Raw genomic sequence first — 13,786 nt, forward strand, 5'->3', positions numbered from 1 at the left:
CCTGTCCTAATCCTTCCTTCGATGGCATATCACATCTTCCTTCTTTGGCTCTCCAAACTCACTCCATACTGACTTTCCTCTTAGAACAGCCTTTAAAACCCAGATTTTGTTAGAACAGCAATTGCTGGGCTCCACCCCCAGAGTTTCTACCTCAGTTGGCCTGGAGTGGGCCAGAAAATGGGCATTTCTAACAAGTTACCGCAGGATGCTGATTTTCCAGCATTCCCCCTTTGAGAACTGCTGTCTTAGAATACCTCTCGAGTACTTTCTCCTGTGGCCAGAGATGGTCTTAGAACCTCAGTAACTAGCAAAGGCTCGCCCAGGACTGGATAGCCATATAAACTCCCTGAACATATGGGGCTGACCAGTCTAGGGTTAAATGTGAACTCAATATGCACTTTACTCTCATGTAATTGGCAAATCACTACCAAAAATTAAATGTGGCCGAAAAGACTCTCCGTGTTCCCTGAGTTTTGAGGATTCCATCCTGTCTCCCTGATTTCCCTGTGTATTTCGGTCTCTGGGACTGCCAGCGTGCCTGGCCTCCTTGCCGGCTCTCTGGACGTGGGCCCACATTGGTCACCATGAAGCTGGCTGCACTGCAAGGACCTCTGGGATCTGGTGACCTCTGGGAGTGGATTTGACGGAAACACCTCAGAGGCATCTCTGCTAACTGGTTTTCCTTCTCCCTGGTGCTGTCTCCTCCACTGTCCTGCCTGCCTGCCAGCCCTTTGCAACTCAGCCCATCTGGCATTCGGGTCCACACATGACTTCCTTGGCAGAAGTTCTGGAGCAACCCGAAAGGATTAACAGGGAAGCACAGTGGCCTGGTTCTCCCTAGGGAGATTCGCCTTTCTCTGAGTGCTCTAACTCCTTCCTCATGCAGGACATGGGTGGGAGCAAAAACCACCCAGCACTTCAGAGGTGAACTGGACAGTTAGTGTCGTAAGGGAGACCCTGCACCCTCACTGAGGCCTGCAGATTAGTGGCAGGCTGAGTGCCCGAGACCCAGAGAGGCCTCCTAGAGATGCAGTCTTGAGGAGCCGCTTCTGAGGGGTCCTTTGGGACCAAGGTTCGCTCATGCCTGGCAGGGCTGTGTAAAGACTGTCCAAGGGAGATTGGACATGAATGGCTTTAAAGGCAACTATTTCCAAGTCCTTGGTTCCATACGTTCTTCCTAAAACTGATCCTGAGAAAAACTCTGAGGGAGGTTCTCCCTCCCCACCTCGCCTTCATCACCACCCAGCCTCCACTCCTACCTGCTCTGATCTTGCCATGGTGTGTTGCCCCAGGGTTTAAGGCATCCGAGGAGCCAAAGAGGCTTTAAACCATCCTGCCTGGGGAACTGAATGACGAATGACTAGGTAGGGAATCCTGCATATCAAATAGTTTCCTGGGTTTTTTTCTTTTAGAATTGAAGGATTTATTTTTTTTAATTAAAATTTTTTTGTAATGTTTATTTATTTTTGAGCAAGGGAGAGAGAATGCAAGTAGGGGAGGGGCAGAGCAAGAGAGACAGACACACAATCCAAAGCAGGTCCAAGCTCTGAGCTGTCAGCACAGAGCCCGACCCGGGGCTCAAACTCACAAACCGCAAGATCATGACCTGAGCTGAAGTTGGATGCTTAACTGACTGATCCACCCAGGCGTCCCAGAAGAAGGATTTATTAATTAATTGATCAGCTGATAGATCATTGGGAAAAAATTGGTGATAGTTCAGTATTTGATTTAAGCCATATAACTCTAAAGGAAATTTAAAAGTTTTGAGCGACCCTGCTATAACAAAATTCTGCCTGTGCTCATTGACATATCATCTCTGGAAAATGGGAAATAGAGATATAATTGGTGATGAGCCAGACCTCATTCGGGAGATAACTAATATTCATTCATGATATGAACTAATTTCAAGAAATTCATTTGTAGCATTAGGAGTGGGATATTCAATAAGCATGTTTTGTTTATAAGCGCCCAAATTTATAATATATTTATGTTTAATCAATAGTGTTTAATAATAATAATCAAAAGAAGCACATTAACACTTAGAGCCTCATGGTTATAGGACATTTCCCACCTCTTTGTATGTATTCTAAAAGAAATTTATTGAAGCATGATGCACAAACAGAAAAATGCTCAACTATTAAGTGTATAGCTCAGTGAATTCTCACTAAGTGCATGGCTTTGTAACCGCCACCCAGATCAAGAAAAAGATCATTACCAGCACTTTAGGAGTGGGATGGTTGGGTCATAGGGTTTACATACGTTCACCTTCTTTAGATACTGCCAAAATGTTTTTCAAAATGTACAATCTGCATTCCCACTGGCAGTGTATGAGGGGTTCACTTGCCCCTTACTCTTCTCAACTTTTTTTGAAATTGGCTGGCTCTTTCATTTCAGCCATCCTGGTGAGTAGTAGGATTATGGTTTTAATATGCATTTCCTTGATGATCACTTAAGGTGAGCACCTTTTCCTATGTAGAATACATGGTCAGTGAATATTTGAATATACTTTTTTTTTTTTTTTTTTTTTTTTTTTTGCAAAGTGCCTGTTAAGTCTCTTGCCCATATTTCTGTTGGGTTCTTTTTTTGCTACTGATGTGTTTGATTCTGAATTTGAATCCTTTGTTGGATACATGTGCTGCAGATGTCTTCTCCCACTCTGTGGCTTGCTGTTTCACTCACTTAATGATGTCCGTTGAAGAAGCGTTGCCAGTTGTAATGTCTTCCAGTTCATCAGTATTTTCCTTTATCATTAGTGCCGTTGGAGTCTTGGTTAGGAAAAAAATCACCTACGGCAAGGTCATGCAGATATTTTCCTATGTTTTCATTTACAAGTCATATTATTTTACCTTATATATTTAGATATAAAATTCATCTGGAATTGACTTCATACCCAAGAGGTGGTATATCCATTCAGTGGATAATTCTTTGGCCAGAAAAGGGAATGAAATATTGATACATGCTATGACGTGGACAAACGTCAAGAAACAATATGCTGACCAGGCACTGAAGCTCATATCTATATGGTTCCATTTATGTGAAATATTCAGTATAGGTAAATCCATAGAGACAGAAAACAGATTAGTGATTGCCAGAGGCTGGGGAGGATGGGCGTCTCCTTTGGGGTAGTGAGAATGTTTTCAAAGCAGATGTGATGAATGCACAACATAGTGAAGGTACTAAATGCTACTTAATTGTACACTTGTTTGTGAGGTCCACCCACGTTGTAGCATGTATCAGTTGATTCCTTTTTAGGCTGAATTATGTTCCATTGAATAGATATACCATATTTTGTTTATTCATTCTTCCATTGAAGGACATTTAGGTTATTTTCATCTTTTGGCTTTGTGAATAGTGCTCTATGAAAATTCATGAACGAGTATTTGTTTGGATGGCTGTTTTCAAAATAATTGAAAATACCAATTCTTTCAGGTATACACCTTGGGGTAGAGTATACACCTGGGTCATTTGGTAATTGTATTTTTTGACTTTTTGAGGAACCTCCAAATGGTTTTCCACAATTGCCCCATTTTACGTTCCTACCAGAATGTACAAGCGTTCCAATTTCTCCACAGCCTCACCAAGACTTGTTAATTTCCATTTGTTTTAAATTATAGCTATCCTAGTGGGTGTGAGGTTTTGTGGCTTTTACTTGCATTTCCCCAATGACTAATAATGTTGAGTATCTTTTCATGTGCTTGTTGGCCATATGTATATATTCTTTGAAGAAATGTCTGTTTGAGCCCTTTGCCCATTTGTTAATTGGGTGGTTTGTCTTTTTATAGTTGAATAGAAATAGTTCTTTGTATATTCTGGATAATTGGCCCTTATCATTTATATGGTTTGCAAATATTTTCTCCCATTCTGGAGAAATGCATCTCTTTCTGGATGCACAAAAGTTTTTACTTTTACTGAAGTCCAAGTTATTTATTTTTCCTTTTGTTGCTTATACTTTTGGTGTCATCTTTTAAAAACTACTGCCATACTCAAGGTCATGAAGATTTGACCTGTGTTTTCCTCAGAATTTTAAAGTTTAACTCCTCGATCATTTAGCTCTTTGAGCACTTAGGTCTTTAGTCCATTTTGAGTTAATTTTTGTGTATACTGTAAGGTAGGGGTTCAACTTCATACTTTTTCATGTGGATATCCAATTGTCTCAGCATTATTTTTTTGAAGAGCCAATTTTTCCTCACTGAATGCTCTTGCACCTTTGTCAAAAATCAGTTGACTGTAGACGTATGGGCTTATTTCTAGACTCACAATTCTATTCCATTTGTCTGTATATAGCCTTATGCCAGTACCACACTGTTTTGATTCTAATAAATTTTGAAATCAGAAAGTAGAAATCTACCAGCATTTTCCCTCTCTTTCAAGGTTGTTCTGGGTATTCGGGATGTCTTGCAATTTTATATCAATTTTAGGGTTGGTTTTTCTGTTTCTGTATAAAAGGCTGTTGGACATTTGATAGAGATTGTACTGAATTTTATAGATTGTTTTGTGTAGTATTGCCACTTTAGCAATAAGTCTTTCAGTCCATAAACGTAGGATGTCTTCACAGAACCCAACATAGGGCTTGATCGTGACCTGAGCTGAAATCAAGAGTTAGACAATGGGGCACCTGGGTGGCTCAGTCAGTAGAGCGTCTGACTTCAGCTCAGGTTCATGAGTTTGAGCCCCACATCGAGCTTGCTGCTGTCAGTGTGGAACCCACTTTGGATCCTCTGTCCCCCTCTCTCTCTGCCCCTCCCCTGCTCATGCTCTCTCTCTCTCTCAAAAATAAATAAAACTTAAAAAAAAAAAAGAGTTGGACGCTTAACCAACTGAGCCACCCAGGTTCTCCCGCTAGGTGTTTTAACATTTCTTTCAGTAATGTTTTGTAGTATTTGTTTCAACTTTTGTGCCTCCTTGGCTTAATTTGGTCCAATGTATTTCATTCCTTTCGCTATTACTGTAAATATATTTTATTAACTTCCTCTTCACATTGTTCATTACTCCTACATAAGAATACAACTGATTGTTGCATGTTGATATTTTATCCTGCAACTTTGATGAATTTGTTTATTAGCTCTCGTAGTTTGTGTGTGAATTCTTTAGGGTTTTCTACATTAAGATCATGGAACCTGTGAATATAGTTTTACTTTTCCCATTCCAATATGAGGACTTTTTGGTTTGTTCATTTGTCTCATCGCTCTGGCCAGAACTTCCGGTACAGTGTTGTCCATTTCATCTCAGTTGCCTAATTTGTTGGTGTGCAGTTACTCATAGTATTTTCTTATAATCCTTTATATTTATGTAAGGTTGCCACTTTCATTTCTGATTGGAATCTTTCCTCCTTTTTTTTCTTTGTTACTCTAGGTAAATGTTTGTCAACTTTGTTGGTCTTTTCAAAGAGTTACCTTTTTGTTTTGTTGATTCACTGTAATATTTTTCTATTCTCTTTTTATCTTCACTCCAATATGTATTATTTAAAAAAATTTTTTTTAACGTTTATTTTTGGGAGACAGACAGACTAGGGGAGGGGCAGAGAGAGGGGGAGACACAGAATCTGAAGCAGGCTCCAGGTGGTCAGCACAGAGCCCAATGTGGGGCTTGAACCTACAAAGCGCAGGATCATGACCTGGGCCGAAGTTGGGCGCCCAACCAACTGAGCCACCCACGCGCCCTTCCAATATTTATTATTTATTTCATTCTACTAGCTTTGTATTTAGTTAGATCTTCTTTTTGTTGTTGTTGTTTGTTAAAGTGTAAAGTTACTGATTTGAGATATTTCTTCTTATTTAATGTATTTACAGCTCTGAATTTCTTTGCTACATCTCATAAGTTTTGTCATGTTGTGATTTTAATTTCATACATCTCATTTCCTTTCTGCTTTCTTCTCTGAATCAGTGTTTTTAAGAGGGTGTTATTTAATTTCCATGTATTTGTTAATTATCCAGTTTTCCTTCTGTTACTGACAGCTTCATTTTGTTGTGGTCAGAGAAAATATTTTGTCATATCAATCATTTAAAATTTACTGGGGCTTAATTTAAAAATTAAGTTAAATTTTATTGGGGCGCCTGGGTGGCTCAGTCGGTTGGGCGTCCGACTTCGGCTCAGGTCATGACCTCGCGGTGTGTGAGTTCGAGCCCCGCGTTGGGCTCTGTGCTGACAGCTCGGAGCCTGGAACCTGCTTCAGATTCTGTGTCTCCCTCTCTCTCTGCCCCTCCCCTGCTCATGCTCTGTCTTTCTCTGTCTCAAAAATAAATAAAAACATTAAAAAAAATTAAATTAAATTTTATTTTAGCAAAATGCTGAATATGAGACCTACCCTCTTAAAAATTGTGAAGTGGATGTTACATTATTGTTGACTATAAGTACAGCATTGTACAGTGGATCTCTAGAACTTACTCATCTTGCTTAACTGAAACTTGATGCCCATCGCTTAGCAACTCCCTGTTTCCCCCTCCCCCCAGCCCCAGGCAACCACCCTTCCACTCTGATTCTATGAATTTGACTATTTTAGGTACCTCATGTAAGTGGAATAGTATGGCATTTGACTTTTTGTGACTACCTTACTTGATTTAGCATAATGTCCTCAAGGTTCATCCATGTTGTCCCATTTTGCAGATTTTTTTTTTTCGTGGCATTTCTTGAGAAACTCTTGGGAAGAGTTCGCAAATTGTGTGTCATCCTTGTGCAGGGACCATGCTCATCTTCTCTGTATATAGGTCCAGTTTTAGTATATGTGCTGCCGAAGTGAGCGCCCTTCTTTTCTTAATGCTGGATAATATTCCATTGCATGTATATACCACATTTTCTTTATTCATCTATCAAGGAACATTTAGGTTGTTTCCATATCTTGGCTGTTTGTTGTGAATTGTACTTCAGTGAACATGGGAGTGCAAATAGCTCCTTGAGACCCTGATTTCAGCAACTGTGGATAAATACTCAGAAGTGGGATTACTGGATCATCTGATAGTTCTATTTTTAATTTTTTGAGAGACCTCCATACTATTTTCCATAACGACTGTACTATTTTGCATTCCCACCAACAGTATACAAGGGTTCCAATTTCTCCACATCTTTGCCAACCCTTGTTGTCTTTTTTTAAAAAATAATAGCCATTCTGACAGGTGTGAGGTGATACCTCATTGTGGTTTTGATTTACATTTCCTTGATGATTAATAATTTTGAGCATTTTTTCCCCATATATCTGTTGTTCTATTTGTATGTCTTCTTTGGAGAAATGTCTGTTCAAGTTCTTAGCCCATTTTCTACAAAACAGTGATGAAAGAAATTAAAAACCCAAACAAATGGAAAGACACCCCATGTTCATGGATCAGAAGACTTAACATTGTTTAAATGTCCATATTTCCCAAAGCAATCCATAGGTTCAGCGCAATCCTATCAAAGTCCCACTGACTTTTTAAAAACAGAAATAGAAAAAAAACCAATTCTAAAATTCATATAGAACCACAAAAGACAATGAATAGCCAAGTCAATCTTGAGGAGAAAAGGACAGAACTGGAGGCATAATTCTTCCTTATTTCAAAATATATTACAAAGCTGGTCAAAACAGTATGGTACTGGCATAAAAGTAGACATATAGACCAGTGGAACAGAATAGAGAGCCTGGAAATAAGTCCATGTATATATGGTCAATTGATTTTTGACAAGGGTGCCACGAATTTGCTATGGGGCAGTAATAATCTCTTCAACAAATGGAACTGGCAAAACTGGGTATCCACATGCAAAAGAATTAAATCCGACCCTACATCTTGTACAACAGTCAACTCAAAATGGACTCAAGACAAATGGAAGGCTTAAAATAAAACTCCTAGAAGAAAACATAGGAGGGAAAGCTTCCTGACATTGGTCTTGGCCATGCTTTCATACTATTACACTAAAAGCACAGACCACAAAAGCCAAAATAGAGAAGTGGGACTATATCAAACTAAAAAGCTTCCGCACAGCAAAGGAATCAACAGAGTTAAAAGGCAACCTATGGAATGAGAGAAAATGTTTGTGAAGCATATATCTGATAAGGGGTTGATGTTCAAAATATATAAGGAACTCCTACAACTCAACAGCAAAAAGCTAATAACTCAAAAAGTGGGCTACAGACTTGCGACCTAACATATAATCTATCCAGAGAATAGTCCATGTGCACATGAAAATGTATGTTCTACTGTTTGGGGGTGGAATATATGTCTGCTAGGTCAAGTTGATTTATAGTGTTGCTCAAGTTTTCTATTTCCTTATTGATCTGTCTAGGTGTTCTATCCAGTACTGAAAGTGAGAAGTGAAGTTTTTGACAATTGTAAACCCATTTCTTCCTTTTAGTTTATCAAACATTGCTGCATATATTTTGGGACTCTCTTGTAAGGTGTGAATATGTCTATAATTGTTGTATTAATTCTTGATAATGTGACTCTTTTATCAATATGTAACATGTTTTGATTAAAATCTATTTTGCCTAATACTAGCATAGCCACCTCAGGTCTCTTGATTACAATTTGCATGGAATATCTTTTCCATCCTTTCACTTTAAACCTATTTTTGTCTTTGGGCCTAAAATGAGTGGGGGAGGGGCAAAAAGAGAAGGAGAGAGAGAATCCCAGCACAGAGCCCAACACAGGTCTCGATGCCATGAACTGTGTGGTCATGACCTGAGCCAAGATCAAGAGTCGGAAGCTTAGGGGTGCCTGGGTGGCTCAGTTGGTTGGGTGACCAACTTCAGCTCAGGACATGATCTCACGGCTCGTGGGTTCGAGCCCGCATAGGGCTCTGTGCTGACAGCTCAGAGCCTGGAACCTGCTTCGGATTCTGTGTCTCCCTCCCTCTCTCCCTGCCCCTCCCCCGCTTGCACTCTGTCTCTCTGTATCTCAAAAATAAATAAATGTAAAAAAAATTAAAAAAAAAGAGTTGGATGCTTAACTGACTGAGCCACCCAGGCGCCCTCGCTTTCTTGCTGCTTTCAAGGTTCTTATTCTCTTTGTCCTTATCCAGCTACTCTGTCACCACCAGAGAGTTTGGAGTTAGGTGAAAAAAAAAAAAAAAGCAAGCACCTTGCATCGGTCCTCAGGGAAACCCCAGACAGGTTAAAGTAGACAAATACAATTCCTTGGGAACAAGATCTCCTCTGCTCCCTCAGAACAGGGTACCCACACCAGGAATGCCAGCTTATTGTCTTCAGGACTATTGTCACAGAGGGGAGGGGAGTGCGCTGAGGCTCAGTCAAAAGGCCACAGAGTTCTCCTATCCTCAGTTTTCTTTGTTGTTGTTTTTTTTTTCCGCATTCACTCGGTTGCTAGAAAACTTTATTTCCGGGGCGCCTGGGTGGCGCAGTCAGTTAAGCGTCCGACTTCAGCCAGGTCATGATCTCGCGGTCCGTGAGTTCGAGCCCCGCGTCGGGCTCTGGGCTGATGGCTTGGAGCCTGGAGCCTGTTTCCGATTCTGTGTCTCCCTCTCTCTCTGCCCCTCCCCATTCATGCTCTGTCTCTCTCTGTCCCAAAAATAAATAAACATTGGAAAAAAAAAAAAGAAAACTTTATTTCCTAGAGTCTGACAAAGTTAATTCGGATAGTAGTTGCCCATTTTCTGGTGTTTCTGTGAAGGGACAGACCCTTCAAATTCCCTACTCTACTATTTTTGCTGATGTCACTCTTCCGTATTCTACCTGTCTGTTCTTGCCCATTGCCTATGTTTTTCACATTATAGCCCTTAACATATTTTTTTGGAGGAAGAGAGAGAGACAGAGAGGGGGAGGGGCAGAGAGAGAGGAAGACACCGAATCTGAAGCAGCCTCCGGGCTCTGAGCTGTCAGCACAGAGCCCGACGCGGGGCTCGAACCCACGAGCCATGAGATCATGACCTGAGCCGATGTCGGACGCTCAACCAACTGAGCCACCCAGGCGCCCCAGCCCTTAACATATTAATCACAGTTATTTTAAATTCCCTGTTTGATGATTCTAAAATCTATACCATGTCTGAATGTTGTTCTGATGTTTGCTTTGTCTCCTCGGACTGCATATTGTTGCCTTGTCTCATACATTGTCATTTTTATTGAAAGCTGGAATGATATACTGGATAATAGGAGCTAAGGAAGTAGGCCTTTGGTGTAAGGTGTTATCAATCTGCCTTGGAGTTGGGCTTTGTTTAGTGCTTGTTCTAGTTGTCTAGCCGTAAGTGCCAAGGTTTCAATTTCCTCCAGCATCCTTATTTGTAACTCTCCTGTGGTCTTTGGTCGTCCCTAAAAATTCCTTCTTTTTTTTTTTTTTTAAGTTTTTAATGTATATTCATTTTTGAGAGACAGAGCGTGAGTGGGGGAGGGCCAGAGAGAGAGGGAGACACAGAATCCGAAGCAGGATCCGGGCTCCGAGCTGTCGGCACAGAGCCCAACACAGGGCTCGAACCCACGAGCCGTGAGATCATGACCTGAGCTGAAGCCGGACGCTTAACCGACGGAGCCACCCGGGTGCCCCTAAAAATTCCTTCTTAAATAAGAATCTGGGCCTTACAGCTCTTCGCACTGCAGTATAACAGTATAATAGTCCGCTGCTATCATTCTAGACCCTGTTACTGTGGTGGTATGATGCAGGGGGAATCCAATTGTTCTATAATATTATGTTAAATATCTATCTTTTAGTAGGCCCTGTCCCTGGACTGTGACCTTCACTGGTGTGTCTCAGGATTTTTTTCCCTCCTTCTAGTTAAGACTGAAAGTCTAGAGGGGGTAGAATTGAGTAATTTCCCTGGTCTCAGGTATGGCAAAACTCTGGTAATTTTCCCCTGCTGAATAGGGGAACTCTGTCATGGAGAAAGTACTGCCTGTCTTTCAAAATGTTCAATGCTACCGCCAGCCTAGTCTATCAGAAACCTGAGTTTTCCTGGGGCGCCTGGGTGGCGCAGTCGGTTAAGCGTCCGACTTCAGCCAGGTCACGATCTCGCGGTCCGCGAGTTCAAGCCCCGCGTCGGGCTCTGGGCTGATGGCTCAGAGCCTGGAGCCTGTTTCCGATTCTGTGTCTCCCTCTCTCTCTGCCCCTCCCCCGTTCATGCTCTGTCTCTCTCTGTCCCAAAAATAAATAAACGTTGAAAAAAAAATTAAAAAAAAAAAAAAAAAGAAACCCGAGTTTTCCTTATGTCTTCCTCTGAAAACTTGTGTGTGGGGGGGCAGGTTCTGGAGGTAAAACTCCTGAAAGTGTGATGACCCTCCTAAGACTGCAGCCCCCAAGTATCCCTCACTGTCCTCAGTAATGTGTCAAAGTTACCTGCTGAGACTCAGCAGTACTCAGACTCAGTGATGTGTCAAAGTTACCTGCTGAGTGTTCGTACCAGTTTATGGCTCCAGTGGCTTGGGCTCCAGGCAAACTGTCCCTGGCTGTGATTGTCTGTCCTGGCCTGTCCCTAGATGTTAGGGTGGCAGTTTGCCCGGCAACCTTAATTTTCAGTGGAGTATAAGAAAAAGTTATGATTTACATACAGTTCATTCAAATTTCGCTAATTGTTAAGGACATCATTTGTAAGCACTTTAGAAGTCAGAAGTGAAAATAAGTCACTTGTTTGTCTTTTTTAGTACAGAGTCTGTTGAACAGAATTTCACTCTTGAACTCTTACTCCTTCAATCGCTGTCAAAGTTCTTGAGGCACATGACCTGGTTGTCACACAACCTCTCCAGTGTCTTATCCTCAGTCTCCTTTGTGGTTCCTTTTCCTCTGCGTGCCATCATATAACAGTCATCCACTTAGGCTCTGTCCTTGACATTCTCTTTTCACTGAAAAGTGATCTTTTTTGCTCTCTTTATGCTCTCTGGCTTAACGTATTCACAATGATAGCTCTATCTACCACTATCTACCACTCCTAAATCTAGAGCCCAAGTCTGACCCTCATCTCCATAAACATATCCAAGAGTGAACTTACTATTTTTCCCCTGCAACCTGTTTTCCCACCGATGTTCACTTTCTCATTGGACATCACCACTAGCCACACAGTGTTCCAAGCCAGTAAGTATGACATTATCAAAGACTCTTACCTCTCCACACCCACTATGTAATCAACCGCCAGATCCTATAGATGGTGCTTCCTTACTTTTTTTCTTATGTCTCTTTTCCCTCTTCATCCACTGTGGCATTATTTTAATTCTGTTTCTGGTCTGGATTACTGTGATAGACCTGGTATTAATCGGGACTCTGGGTTTTCAGTCCAAGAAGTTGGACTCCAACTAACTTAAGCAAAAAATGAAAAGAATTATTATTATTATTATTATTATTTATTGGCTTATGTAACGGAGAAGTCAGAAGAGTAGAAATGTTTTCAGGCTTTCCTGGATGCAAAGGTTCATATAGTGTTGCCAGGACTCTATTTCCCACCCTTTGTCTCCAGCAGCAGCTCTCCATAGTCAGAACATGGTTTGTTGAAAATTCTTCAAGAGATCTCCAATGCTTTCAGCATGAAGTTCAATGGCCTTGGTTTAGGGCACAAGATATTTCCTGACCTGGCCTCTGCCTTCTTCTCTGACTTCATCTTTTTCCACATGCCCGCAAGTATTTATATCTTCTGGACACATGAAACTCCGTAAGACAATTGTTGAAAATCTCTGCCTTGTCCAAGAACTATTCTTTCTTTCTAAATGTCTCCCCTCACTGTTCACTCCCTTTTATAAAACCTAATAAACTCCTTTTCAGCACCGTCTGAAACTCACTTGAAGGGCCATCATGTCTTTTGGGAAACCCTTTCCTTCTTCCAAGTTTGCTTTAAGTATGTCCTTTGTGCTCCAGTAACATTCTGTGGTCAGATTTTGAACACATTTTATAAGATGGGTTTGCTAGTTGACATGTCTGCTTCCATTCTCTCGTGTGCTCTTTTATTATGAGTAAATGTGTTCTATCCAGCGTTTTCATCCTCAATACTTAGCCCAGAACCTGGCTCAGGTAGAAAGCTGAAAATGCTTTAAAGAGCTGAACACCCAGCTCTTGTCAGCCCCTCCACATTAAACCCACACAAAAAATCTTACCTTCTTTGCTTCCAGAATTCTTTGTAGAGGCTGTTACTACTTTGATTTAATTTTGTGAAACTTTCGACTTGTTTCTACGTAATTCAAGATGGATGCTTAATACTTGGTAGTACTACTGATGTACTTAAGAGACCGAATTCCATCAATTATTCAGTTGCTGGGACCTCTCAGACTATTGATGGCAAGGATCACGTTTTATTCATTGCTCGACAGCCAATGCCTGGCTCACAAAAGGTGCCCGTTAGATGTTTACTCGGTGCATAAACACCCACCTCCATGTTTTTCAAGTGAGCTCTCAACAATTTGCAATGAAGCTGTGAATATTTTTCTTTTTTTCTCACATAGCTTGGTCTCCCTCTTCTCATCACCTCAGAGCCCAGTTTCCACATTTTTCCTCTTGCTTTCCAACTCTATTTGTGTTCTCCAAGTAGCGAGTAGGGGGCTGGTTATATTTTTGCCCTACTCTCCTATACTCCTTTGGAGTATAATTTTGCATCCAAATTAGAGGCAGGGATAGCTACCTGGGAGTCAGACATCAAGAGTCCCTATGGGTGAAAGTCACCGTCTCTACATGCACGTCTGATGCAAGAAAGGAAAAAACAGACTGGCAGGCCTAGCATAGGAGCAGTCCACGTGGAGGCAGGTGCGGCTACATCCCTGGGCACGGGAATGGGATGCCCATCGCATAGCGGCCCTGATTCATCCGTACACAGGCTGGGGAAGAAAAAAAAAACACAAAAAAAAACCCCTTCGCAGCTTGTGTCCCCCTGTGCCTCTGAAACACGAACCCAAGTGCAG

General features: G+C 41.3%; 1 non-coding gene across 1 annotated transcript; it reads right to left on the reverse strand.

Annotated features, from left to right (window-relative positions):
- Nucleotides 1-6,631: 6,631 nt before the first annotated feature.
- On the reverse strand, nucleotides 6,632-6,740 carry LOC122478087. Its single transcript, XR_006295851.1, has one exon. It is a non-coding gene; the product is annotated as a U6 spliceosomal RNA (small nuclear RNA).
- Nucleotides 6,741-13,786: the final 7,046 nt, after the last annotated feature.

The sequence above is a fragment of the Prionailurus bengalensis genome, chromosome X, assembly GCF_016509475.1.
Source record: "Prionailurus bengalensis isolate Pbe53 chromosome X, Fcat_Pben_1.1_paternal_pri, whole genome shotgun sequence".
Lineage (NCBI taxonomy): Eukaryota > Metazoa > Chordata > Mammalia > Carnivora > Felidae > Prionailurus > Prionailurus bengalensis.